The sequence below is a fragment of the Nycticebus coucang genome, chromosome 1 (genome assembly GCF_027406575.1).
Source record: "Nycticebus coucang isolate mNycCou1 chromosome 1, mNycCou1.pri, whole genome shotgun sequence".
Lineage (NCBI taxonomy): Eukaryota > Metazoa > Chordata > Mammalia > Primates > Lorisidae > Nycticebus > Nycticebus coucang.
The window spans coordinates 170,079,133-170,092,651 of record NC_069780.1 but is presented as its reverse complement, the minus strand read 5'-3'; the positions used below and the strand labels follow the sequence as shown (position 1 = coordinate 170,092,651).

General features: G+C 45.9%; 1 protein-coding gene across 4 annotated transcripts in view; it reads left to right on the top strand.

Moving 5' to 3' along the window:
• The window catches only part of PDZD2 (PDZ domain containing 2), a 393,189-nt gene that overhangs the window by 168,528 nt on the left and 211,142 nt on the right, over nt 1–13,519 (top strand). Inside the window, exon 1 of one of the 4 annotated variants that reach the window (XM_053592679.1) lies at nt 4,373–4,675. The exons of the other annotated variants lie outside the window; for them this stretch is intronic. The gene's annotated coding sequence lies outside the window, so the exon portion shown is untranslated. Of the gene's footprint in view, nt 1–4,372; nt 4,676–13,519 lie in introns of those variants that run through there. 4 annotated transcript variants of the gene reach the window in all.

The window sequence follows — 13,519 nt, the reverse complement described above, 5'->3', positions numbered from 1 at the left end:
GGAAGAAACAGATTTTAAGACTCTTGGGGACATCTGATAAGAAGCCCATAGAAATGACTGACCAGAGCTATGACCACCAACAAGCTGAGAGACCACAAATCAGCTCAGCGTGTCATAGGCATTACACTCGTGAAGTGTTAGGTTTACTCATTCTATAGTCACCGGAAAGATACGAGAGTAACTAGATTTTTATAGTTAATGAAATAGAGGTAACTTTTGATTGGATGCTTCAGCTTTGTGGGAGATGTTAGTGCACCCTCCCTATGAGAATGTGAACACAAGCCTTCCCTTTTTCTGTTTTGCTGAGAAAAGACTGTTTTGTTCCCCAGGCAATATAAATGTGTAGAAGGTTTGGTTCTTATCAGTTTGGGCCAATAAACATGAATGCTTTTTACAACGTTTCCTCTCTCCCAGTAGCTAAAACATACTTAATGGTGAGAGGCAGTAGTGTAGTGAATAAGTGTACCTTTTGAGTTAGACTAAATGGGTTAGAATTGGGACTGCAACATTTACTAGCTATGTTACTTAACCTCTTTGTGACTCAAGTTATTCAGTTCCATGTGTTAGAATAAGGCTAATAATTATTCCCACTTCACAAGACGACTGCAAAACGGTAAATGAGATAGACAAATACATTATGTACTTAGCACAGTGTCCAACATAATTATAGTAAGAGCTTAATAATTCATAGCTATTATCATCAACTAATATTTGTGCCCACTAAACAAAAAGCAACACATCCTATACATGGAAACAATATATAGGAGAGAATCTACGAATTATACTCATCTTTGTAAGTGTCTAGGTTGGGCACATTCTTAGAGATACGCATCCCAATTCAGAAAACAAAGGTCCAATATTTAGGGGAACAATGCATTCTCATTGTTTATGAGTTAGAGAACATAGACGTTCAGCATCTATACTCCCTGAACCTCTTATTATTGTAATAACTGAGGAGCTCTGTAGTTCTAGAAGGAAATGGGAAGGAGTTCTGAGCCCTTGCTTCTGCCTAAACATGCACCACCATCACTAGGGATGGAGTCTGATGGAGGCAGATAGTGCAGTGATGTCCATATGAGGCTATTCTAAGGTCCATTCAGTTTGGGCCAATAGTGTAAATGCTAATTAAGAATAGCAAGTCTTCTTTATAGCAGACCCAAATGCTAATGTTATATTTTGAGTCTCTTACCTCTTCTGTCTTTGGAAGAGATGAGGAACAGCTGGTTGGTATCCCCTTTATAAGAACCCTTCAAGTAAGAAAAGACTGTTAAGTTTGCCTTTAGGCACTTTTTCACTCTAGACTAAACAAATACTTTAACCTTTCCTCATAGGTCCTATTTTCTGTTTCTTTAATCATCTAGGTTCTCCTTTGGAACCTTTCCAGTGTCTCCACATCTTCCTTAAAATAAGGGGCCTCAGACTGGACATACCCCTGCTAGTAAGAGTCTGTCTGCTGCCAAATTCTTGGCTACAGGGTAGGGAGAAGAGGAGGGGCTTCCCTTTGGCGTCAAACTCCCACCAATGTGAATTCACCTCAGCACTGGGTTGCCTATTTCTTATCAGTACAGAATCCTGTTAAATGCCTGATCTGTTGTGAGCCTCACCGCTTTGTCAGTTTTTGTTGAATCTCTACATTAAGGCCCATTTGTGCCTGTCATTTTGATTATCATCCCTAAGGACACTACTTTGTAATCAGCCATCATGCTGAACTCTAAACTGTTTCTAATGAACCATTTCCTTAATGTATGGAAACGACTTTGGATTCTCTTGACATATCAGCAGTTCCCACTCAAATTAATGTTATTTGTAGACTCTGGGTGTGCATATAGCTATCTCAAGTATTATTTAAACCAGATCCAGGATAAAATCGTGGAGCACATTTTAAGTATCCCTTTGTTTACAGAACCATTGATCTCTTTTCCAGGCAGCAGTGAAACCTGGTTAGAGAAAAGACGGACTAGATCCTATCTTTCTGGCCTTCTGATGAGAATGGCACATGTATGCAAAGCTTTCCTGAAATTAAGACATTATACAGATGGGCGGCGCCTGTGGCTCAGTGAGTAGGGTGCCGGCCCCATATGCCGAGGGTGGTGGGTTCAAACCCAGCCCCGGACAAACTGCAACAACAAAAAAATAGCCGGGTGTTGTGGTAGGCACCTGTAGTCCCAGCTGCTCGGAAGGCTGAGGCAAGAGAATCGCGTAAGCCCAAGAGTTAGAGGTTGCTGTGAGCCGTGTGACGTCATGGCATTTTACCGAGGGCAGTAAAGTGAGACTCTGTCTCTACAAAAAAAAAAAGATATTATACAGATGTGGTCAAATGTTTAAGTCCCAGCACATACACACCCGAAACTGAGCTTAGGCAACAAAGATGGGGAAGGGACAGAATATGTATTAGCTTTATACTTAAAACCATAGATTTACTTTAAACAGCAGCAATTTACACATCATTAATTATTACCTGATGAAGGAGTGGATAATGTTAGAAGATAAAACGTTAGGAAACGGTCAATGGAAAAAGCACTCAGGAAGAAAAGGAGTATTTCTGAAATTATTATTAGCAAATCATTCAGTTGGAACCTAATTCCCAGAAAACTTATCAGATACCCAGATACCACGGACAGGCGTGCTAATGAATCCACTAGGACTGTTACTCTTTGGCAGAAAAGCAGGAAGTGAAGGAGCAAACATTCATCGAAACTTTTATAATATTTGGGAGCCAGATACTTTTTATGAGAGAGTTCTTTTTCTAAAATCATCTCCCTGACTTGCCGTGGTGCGGGAGTGGCAGCGTTCTGAGCGTTGGCTTGCTGAGCCTGTTCTCACTGGGCACTTGCAGCATTCTCCTAACTCTGCAAGGTCTTGTCAGTTGCAGTACCCTACTCCTTCTGATAAACTTTATCCTGGGGTTTTGTTTCCTTTCAGTACTTCCAAAGGAAGAATGCCACAGGCTGGATGGCATTCCTGCCTGTTTCCGGGTTGGCTGTTGTACTGACCTGAATGAAGTAACTGGGGGTAATTTGAGGACTGGTGATTATGATAATTATTTACTGTGTTCTCTTGGGCTGCTGGGAGAGTGGGCAGATTTCCAGCCCAGGCTTCAGATGGGTTGGCCCCTCCTGGGCTCTTAATTACCCATTTCAGTGGCAGTGATAGTACTGGGAATTGAAGCCTTCTTTTGCCTCCTCCATTATAATTAATTGCTTCAAATTCCACCACATCTGTCCCTTGTGAAGCTCATTGACTTTTAGGGGCTGCTGGATGCCCATGAATGTAGCCTGGAAAATGAAGGGTGGAGCAGGACTGGGGCCAGAGCCTGGTACAACCCCACCCCACCCCACCCCGAGGACGGTGAAAGTGTGCCTGTCTGTGCAGGTCCGGGAGGAAGGCCCGGGCTGGAGGGAGGCGTTTGTTCTGGGATGTGCCGTCCACCTCAGGAGCTCTCCATACCTCTGTCTCTGCTCTCCCAGGGAGCTCCACCTTGGATGCCTTCCGAAACCAGGTGAAAATGTGTTATGAGCGTAAGTTCCAATGGTTTGAGGTTTGGCACCAGGATGCTTTTACCTTTCATCAAGTGTTAGGAGTGGGAAAATAGAATAAAATACAACTTAAGTTTTGAAAAGCAATACAATGTGGGGAGACTACCCCCCCCTACCAGCCCCCACTCCTGCTTTAAGAAAAGCAAACACTCCTTTCCTGTCTTATTTGTATTCCCATTAATTTAAGACAGGAAGCCTCCGTGGGTGTGATGTAAACAATCGGGCCTCGGGTCAGGCTTCCTCATCGGTTTGCAGCTGGAGAGAGGGCTGCACGGCCCGAGCCTATTCAGGCCTCAGGGGGGCGGCTTGTTGACTGAGCCCCGCAGAATGTGGGAGGCTCAGGGGAACCGAGAAGGTATAAAGGAAATGCTTAAGCCGTGCAGTCAGCGGTGATTGTAATCCGGCCGAGGTACGTTAGGTTACTCCAGCTGAAAGACTCACTGGAGAGTTCTGGAAAGTTCCCTGACATCCTGCCCTGTGCGCTGGTTGTGATTTTAGGTGGAAGCTCTGCCCTCCCTAAGAACCCCATGCTGTGCTGCTGTTTAGGAAACAGAATGGTTTAGAAGAAGTGAATGGATGCGGGGGGTGGAGCTTCTCGCCCGGGGGCCACTTTGGAGCTGGACGAGGGTACGGGCCGGGGCAGAGCGCTCTCTCCTAGAACTTGCTCCCAGTTGACCGCAGGAGGCTCCTGAGCCCTGGATGTAAACAAAGGTGTCTGAATGCAAAACCCCAACCTCCTGAAATCCTCCCCGGGGCGGTTTCCTTTTTCCAGGCAAGGGGAGTGACCGGAGAAGGGATTCTGGAATGCCGTGGAGTTTTGACAAGTGAGCAGAGGAGTGACGAGCTGAGCTGGGATTACATTACAGTCTTTTCATAACCTCCTCCGCCGACATGTAGCGGGCGCTTAGCAGCCTCCGGGAAGTCCTGCAGGAGCGGCGCTCGGAGCTCGGCCCGCAGCGCCCGGGACGCCCAGACAGGCGGACTCCGCGGCCCGGTCCCCGCCCGCAGGTGGTCAGGCCCGGGATCGGCCACTGCGGCTTCAGCTCGGCCCCGCGCGGAGCGGATCACCCCGGGCCAACTGCTGCGAGCAGAGAAGGGGGTCGGAGAGGAGCCCTCGGAAGGTGACTTCAAAACTGGAGGTAGGAGTCCGCTTGACACGAGAAACTCCAGCCTCGCGCGTGGTCTCAGGTGGACAGAGGGGGACTGCAGCCGCACGCGTGGGAATTCAGCCACCGCCCCGGAGAAACGGCGAGGCCGCCGAGCGGGGCGCGGCGCTGACCCCACGTGTCCCCGGCGTGTTTTGGTTTTGGCTTTGGCTTGCGGGGTTGTGTGCGTATTTGGGGGCGGTTTGCGTTCCCTGGGAGGAGTGGAGAGACTTGGAACTGGTTTGTCGATGACTGGACGGCAGGAGGCGCCCTGCGTGTGCGTGAAGGGCGGGGAGGGGGCTCCAGACCCGGTCGCGGTGCGAGGTCCCGGGCAGCCCCAGGAGGGACGCCCCGGCCGCGGCATCCGTCACGCTGCCCTAGTCTCCAGCTCCAGGCGTTGTCTGGCAGAGGAGTGAATCTGGGGCCGAGCGGTGCTGCGTGCTCACCGGCGGGAACTGTGATCTCCTTTGGGGACGAATCTTTGCCCCCAAACTGCTAAACAGGCTCCGTAGATAACATCCCTACTCAAGATGTTTTGATGATAGTATCCACAAATCCAAAGATTTTTAAGATGAAAGATGGTGGAATAAAGAATGGCACGTTCTGTCCCTTCGCTCCTCAAATTCTAGGAGTGAAATGAAGTCAGTGTTGTCTCAAAGTGAGGAGGAAGGAGGCGGTAACTACAGCTGTCATCCTGGGAGCATTTCTGGGAGAAAGGATCCTGAGAATGTAAACAGTAAATGCTTTTCATAAATAGGTCAAGCTGATATCCTAAGAGATATCATAAACTCTGTAAATAATATAGAAAAGCTTTAATACACAAAACACAAAATATCGTACTTTCAGACTGCTAACAACTCTTGACATTGTTTTGTAATTCACACTGCAGATGAATTGAAAAGTAAGGTGCAAGGGAATCTCTTTATCCCCAAATCTGGTCTTTAAATAATAACCTGCAGACACTTTCGGACTCTCTCCTGCTGTTACTAGAGCTCAGGGGAGCTGCAGAACCCACCCCCAGTTAATCCTTCAGGATCTGCAATCAAACCCAATGCCTGCTCACGGACAGGGTGGGTTTGGGGAAGGGGGCCTGGGTTAGGTCCTAAGTGGGGGAAAAAGAGTCTCAGAGTGGGCCAGGAACCGAAGAAACAGAAGTACAAGGGAAAGTGAGGAGTAAATGATGTGAATTTAAGGGCTGCGCCCTGGGCTCTTTGACTGTGTAAGCCTGCACTGCTCGATATAACTGTTGAGGAGACACGGTCAGCCTCCCCCAGGGACGCGTGGGGTCAGTCTAGGGTGACAGGAAGACAGTACAAGAGCAGCAAAGCCACCCAAAACTGCCTTTGTGTTTGCTGTTCCCATCCCTAAATTGCCCACCAGCACACCTGCACACAGTAGAGCTTTAAGCCAGGCGTCCTCAAACTGCAGCCCGCGGGCCACATGAAGCGGTGTGAATTGTATTTGTTCCCGTTTTGTTTTTTACTTCAAAATAAGATGTGCAGTGTGCATAGGAATTTGTTCATAGTTTGTTTTTTTTTTAAACTATAGTCCGGCCCTCCAACGGTCTGAGGGACAGTGAATTGGCCCCCTGTTTAAAAAGTTTGAGGACGCCTGGTTTAAGCCTTCAGTCCTGCTGATCTCCGTAAGCTCCAAGCAAGCCCCACACTTAGGAATTATTTCTTTGAGGGGAAATAGCGACCCCATTGCATCCTGTTTGCTGGGACATTGAGGTCTCTTCTCATCCGCTCAGCTCTGCCTTCTTCAAGCCCTGTTCTGTTTGCCAGGGTTTGACCAAGTGCCTTTCAGAGAGTGTGTTATCCAGGACACTATTCCTCAAGAATTTTCCTGATTCTTACTTGGGTTCTCACTCTGGAATCTGATTCATAGCCTGAACTTCCCTCCTTTTTAAAACCATATATTCATAAATTTTGAAAGTCAAATATTTCTACCAGGCTTATAACTAGGAACAGCACTCACCCATCATACTCCTCACCAACTTCCACTCCTGTGCCCCAGAGACCCCACTTCCACCGGTGTTGTTAGGACGCCTCTTTGCCTTCTGTAATGCCTTTTGTCTTGTAATGACGTTACGTTATCATATACCTCAGTGTGAGTCCTTTGCCTCCATTTTGCTAGGCTTCCTATGGACTTACTCAGTCTGGAAACTCTGCCCTTCCATTCTGAACAGTTTTCTAGAGTTTTTTAAAAAATAATTTCCTTCCTGTGTTCTGGAGTACCTATTAATTGGAAAGAGATCCTCATGGATTGAATCTCATAATTTTCTTTCTCTTTCTGGCTCCTTAAAAAATTCTACTTCCTGAGAAATTTCTTCATTTTCTCTTCCAATTTTTATGCCTGGAATCAACACCATATATATACATAGTATAAAAAGTCAAAAATTGTCAAGAGCTCCTTACAAATTTCTGAAAATTTTTTGTAACCTCCTGTTAGTGTTTCATGGATGAAAACCTTCTCAACTCTCTATGGATCTCAATTACACCTTCTGGGAAGTATTTCTCTACTCCCTGCTCTGTTTCCTCTGATTTCCTCTTAGTTTTGTTTTCAGTTTTTAATCTCTTCCATGTTAAAAGCTTTCCTTAAATGTCTGATGACCCTTAACTAATTATTGAAAAGCTAATTGGACAGTCTGCATGGATGGAGCTCATACCCAGGAATAGTTCCGTCTTACCAAGAAGGAGACCTAGAACAGTGCCTGGCACCCAGTGACCTTTCCATACATATTTGAATCACGTGCAGCCTTGCCGGGGCCCACATAGTGGCAAGAATTAAAAGCTCCCCAGGTGATTCAAATGCACAGCTAGGCTACAGGTCCTGTGCTCTGGGATTAGCTCCTCATGGTTTTATTGGAGGTCTCCCACCTGTGTTGAGTAGAAAGTCTTTGTTCACTGGGAAAACTGATCAGATGAGGAGAGATCTCCTACGCTGAGGGACTCTGGTTGGCTGCCGCATTCTGGGAGCCAGATGAGAAGACCAGAAATGTAACCATTTGATCTGGTAACAACTAATTCTTATTCCTCTGTTCTAAAGTGGTGCCCCTTTCCTCAACTACACCCGGTGTCTCTGAGGTCAGAGCTGCTGTGACTCAGCAGAGCCAACACACTGCAGGACGCTGGCCCTTACCTTGTATCTAGGACTAAGAGAGGTGAGCTGGGGTCCTCCTGCCACCCCAGGGCTTGGTGCCTCTATTCAGAGGTGCTGTGCTTCCAGGCTTTCTGTGCTGCTCTGCTAGGTTTCCGCTTTCTCTAGTCTGCTAAGTTACCACTAGTTTGCAGTCCAACTTCCAAAATTTTGTTGCAAGCATTGTTTCTCCCGTTCTGTATCTTTGAGAGTCTATTATGTCTCCCTTCCCCCATGCTCTTGACAATTCCTTGACTCTCATTTCTGTCTCCCTCATTTACTGGCAAGTGGGTCTCCCTGTCTGATGCCCCCCTTTGCCCTGGGACCCTTCTCTCAGGTCTTCCTTCTGCATTGATACCCCCCCGCCACAAGTGCCACGCAGGACAGGAATGCAGATAGACCATGTTGTACTTTGATCTCAGCAGTAATCATTTCAAATGGTCCAGGCCCTGAATAAAGTGGTGTTGGGCATGCCAGGCGGATTGTTGGAGTCTTCCTCAGTTCATTCGTTGCGCTGCTCGGTGGGTTCGGAGTGCCCAGCAGAGGCATTTCTGAATGTGTGATGCTGTGGCTCATCAGAGTCTTTCCATGAGGACAATTGTAGAACGTGTTAACTTCTTTGAAATATGTTCATGTCTGTTGCCTCCAGCCTTCCCCAGCAGCCCACCGGGTGGTAGAGAGATCATGTGGACTTGGAAGCCTCATCTTCTGCAATGATTAGCCCGCTCCATCCCACACCCCAGAAACCAGTGTAGGAAATAACATGAGATCCAAGTCTGAGCAATGAGGTGTGAAGGAAAATCTGTCATGGAGCTCCTGGGGAAGTTTGCTCATTACTAAGAAAAAGACACAAAGTAGATGGCTCTTTTGCTTCCTCTCTACAAGGTCGGAAGATGAAGTTCATGAACTCACCCTGGAGAAAGTGCTACTTCCCTCATTGCTGAATATGACTACAGCCCCCTTCACAGTACTCCCTCTGGGAAGTGACACATGGACACTAGTGCCCTCACGACGATGAGTTTGTGAACTTAATTCTCAGACTTCACATGATGGATGACATCTCTGGCCATTCCAGAAAGAGTTCCAAAATCATTTTGAAGGATGTCTAAACTGCTGTAGCATCTTGCCCCCAGTCTTAGGACGAAGCCAACCTGCAGGAGAGAGCAGGTCCCACCGAGTCCCAGAAAAGCAGAGCTCAGACCCTCACCTTTCTCTGCACGTCCTGGCATGTGAGATGATTAATTTTCTCCCTGTTTGAGCCATTTTGAGTCAGAGTTTGATATCATTTGCTGCCACGCTGATACAGGTGGAGATTTATTTACCTATCACCTCATTTCCAAAGAGTTTAGGCAGATCCTGGGCTCCCTCAGATGGAAGCTGCTTAGTTCCTCATTTGATTCTCATTTTGATTCCAAGCAGATTTCCTCTCACCTCTATTTTCTGGGCAGATGAAAGTAATTTTATTCTGTCTTCCGACTTCAAAGGAAGGAATGACTATTGAGACATTTGGAGGCAAGTGGAGGGTTCCTTGCTTTGGAAGATTCTAGCGGATCCCAGTGGGATAACATCCTGGGCTGTCACCAAAGTGAGGACTGTTTTTCAATCTCACAGCATTGATGAAACCTCATGCGTCAGCCTGTGAAAAGCCAAGCGCCAGTTTCGCCAGTTTTCCCTCCTTCCTGTGCTTGCAGAGGCCGGCAAACCTGCTTGCACACTTGGTGGTGTTTCCTCTCTCTCCCATCTTTTGTCTGTGTGATCCCAGACATTGGGAAGTTTCGAAGATGAAATAAACTCCGGAAGAGCTCAGTGGTGTCAGGAAGAGCAGGGTGCGGGAGAAAGTCGACGGTCTGCTCCCGTGTTTTCCGGTCGACTCAAGTGGCAGTCATGCCCTCTCTCTCTTTTTATGAATGGAAGGTCCTCTCGATCTGTTCATGCCTGATACCATGTTAGCCTGAAGGGACGCCCGTAACTTACACTTAGCATTATGCCATCGTTTTCCTGTTTGTATCGGTGGCTCTCACTAAACTAAGACATGAAGGACAGAGACTTTATATACTGAAATACAGCTGCGATTTATAGAGCAGTCACTCCCTTCTAGGCACTGTTAGGAGCTTCATTAGTATAAGGTCATCTCTTCCACACAAAGATCCTTTAAAGAAGATACTAACATGATTTCTATCTTACAACGGTGATGACTGAGGCCCGTAGTATTTAGGGAAATGGCTCAGGGTTCTCTAGCTTTCCAGTGGTGATGCAGTGATTCCAATGTCAGCGTCTGGTTCCAGTGTCCATTCTATTTTTTTTTTTTTTTTTTTTAGAGACAGAATCTCAGTTTGTCACCCTCGGTAGAGTGCCTTGGCAGCACAGCTCATAGCAACCTCCAGCTCTCAGGCTTAGGCAATTCTCTTGCCTTAGCCTCCTGAGTAGCTGGGACTACAAGTGCCCGCCACAATGCCCGGCTATTTTTTTGTTGCAGTTTGGCCAGGGCTGCGTTCAAACCCACCATCCTTCGTATATGGGGCCAGTGCCCTACTCAGCCATAGGTGCCACTGCCCAGTGTCCATTCTATACCATACAGCATGCTTGCTTTACGCTGTATAGTTCATCATTATATCCTGAGCACCCTTATACCCTCTGTGATGTACAGTGAGGATTTAAACAGTTTTGTGAATGAACACAAGGATTTCCATATTACTACAGAGTCACCAATTTTAATGGTAGCGTACCTCCCCATATTGTTATAGAACTATAATTCGTGCAACTGTTTCCCCAGGACTGGACATTTAAGTCGTATGGGATAGAATATCAGAGACTGAGCTGTCAGGAGAAATCTCAGACCCGTGGTCACTAATTGAGAAGTGACTATGAGACTTTTTTAACTGTTCTCTTTATTCCCCTTTCCCCTCGTCTGTTATTCTTCACCCCCTCCACTTTAGGAGAGGTCCCTAATCTTCCCTGTTCCAGATTCCTGTTGCCATCAATAGTCTGGTACAAAAAGTAAGTGGTGTTTTGGAGGCACTAGTGTCTTTGAAACTTTCTCCAAGAGTCCCTGTTAGCATTAGTTGTCAGAGAATTGCCATTTGAAATGTGGGTCCCTGAAATGGCACCCCTGAAATGTCACCTGCCAGGTGCCATTTTCCAGGCAGTTTCTCACAACATGTCTTACACTTCTGAATCTGGAAACAGTGTGTCTCTTTTCATTTAAGACTTTTGGCTGACCACGGAGATTTTTGTTTTAATTGCCAGCTGATAGAAAATAGAAGTAGAAAATACGTTAGGGTGCCTGCTTTGAAGTTAGTTTTGTCTTCGGAAACTGGGATGCTTTTGGGAATAGAGAATTAAGTAAAACTGTCATGAGACAATTTTATCTTCTTAGCTGTTTCACTTGTTAGTCCCTTTGCAAATAAATATGATCCAGGGGTCCTCAAACTACGGCCCGTGGGCCACATGAGGGGGTGTGATTGTATTTGTTCCTGTTTTGTTTTTTTACTTCAAAATAAGATATGTGCAGTGTGCATAGGAATTTGTTCATAGTTTTGTTTTTTTTTTTAACTATAGTCTGGCCCTTCAACGGTCTGAGGGACAGTGAACTGGCCCCCTGTTTAAAAAGTTTGAGGACCCCTGCAAGTATTCTGTAGAAGTTACTTAACAATTCTGAGATGTGCTAGAAGATCTTGATATTGTCATGTAACCTAAAGAAAAACATCAATTCATGTGGAGCCCTTTCATGAAACATATAACCTCTCTTGAAAGGTCAAATGATACTTTTTAAAATTTTATTTCAGATTAGTGGGAGGATACAACTAGATTACAATGTTTTCATTTGTTAGGCAGAGTGCTCTTGTAGTTGTGTCCTACACACAAGAGGTGTGCCATATTCCTTACATTGTGCCTATTAAGTGGGAGCTCGCCAATCCCCTCCCTGTCCCCCTCCCTCCCACGCCCTACCCCTTTCCCCTCCTCCCTTCCCCTCCCCCCAACTTGAGTTTTTCTCTTATGTGGGTGTATATTAGATCGTCTACTGGCTTCATGTTAGTATTGAGTACATTGGATAATTTTTCATATCTGTGATACTTTAATAAAAAGAATGTCTTTCAGTTCCATACAGGTTAATACAAAAGATGTAAAGTCTCCACCTTTTTTATGGCTGAATAGTGTTCTTGGTATACATTCTGCAGTTTATTAACACATTCCTGGGTTGATGGACATTTAGATTGTTTCCACATCTTGGTGATTGCAAATTGAGCTGCAATAAATAATCTAGTGCAAATATCTTTATGATAAAATGATTTTTTTATGGTTAGATACCTAGTAATGGGATTATAGGATCAAATGGAAGGTCTAATTTGAGTTCCTTGGGGATTCTCCATCCTTCTTTACAAAGAGTCTGTATCAGAGTTTGCAGTCCCACCAACAGTGTGAACGAGTTCCCCTCTCTCCTGTGCCAGTATCTGCAGCTTTGGGACTTTGTGATGTCTCACTGGGGTTAGGTGATATCCCAGGGTGATTTTGATTTCATTTCTCTGACAATCAGGGGCGATGAACATTTTTTAATGTTTGTTAGCCATTCAACTGTTGTCTTTGGGGAAGGTTCTGTTCATGTCTGTTGCCCAGTGGTAGATGGGATTGTTTGCTCTTACTGATTTGAGTTCTCTGTAGATCCTAATTATCAACCCTTTGTCAGATTCATAACATGTAAATATGTTTTCCTGTTCTGAAGATTGTCTATCAAATGATACATTTGTTCCAGATACACCTCGTAGGTGTACGTGTGTGAGTGTTCGTGGTCTCCTTCCTTTCTCTGACCCCAGTGCATTCTCCGCTTTCCTCTGTATTAAGAGGATCACCTCTAGGGTCTGCAGAATCTGGACTTCCTTGCCTCTGTTTCTGGTTGGGTTCAGCCACTGAGAGGCTATGGTAGGGCATCCAAATAGGGGGAAGAAAGGGTGTTGGAGCATTTATCCTCCGATCTGTGCCACCACCACCCCACCCTTGGATTTTGCCCAGGTTCTGACAATGGCTGATTTCTTCTCAGTTCCCGAGAGGCGCAGCTCCCTTTCATGAGCTCCCAGGTAGTCCCCTAATGCCGCTTCCTACCTGTGCCCTTCAGACCTAGAGCCTAGTAATAGCTTCACTGCTGTCTTAGCCCCCAGGGTGCTGCACCCTGCCTAACTACCACTTCTATAAATAGTCCCTGCATAAAACCCTCTTCAGCAAAACCTTTTTACGTGTGCCTTCTGTCTCCTGCTGGACCCTGACTGATGGCCTGTCCATGTCTTTCTCAGGGGGTAATCTTAATTGTCACTCCGGCTCTAAAACTGAATGTGAATTGTATCTCCCCTGAGCATTCATCTTATTGTGTTCATGCTGTCCTTTCCAGTAGGGGGAAGATACTAGGGGGAAGAGGAGGATTACTAGGGGGAAGAGGAGGATTATTTTGCCCTCTCCCTACAATGTCTAGTACACTGCTTTACAAATGGAGGACATAACAATCAACAGCTCCTGAAGCAAAATAATAACGTGTATAGGAGTGCCCGTACTTACGCAAATGGATGTGGGCATCTGTCTGTGACTCCATCTTCATCACTTTCATTCGTGTTCTTCCCAGTGTTGGTTCTTCCATTTATGCAGTAAGCAATTACCAAGTGCCAGTTATAGGCAACATACTGTGCTAGAAATTAGCCTTCATGTTTTTTCCAG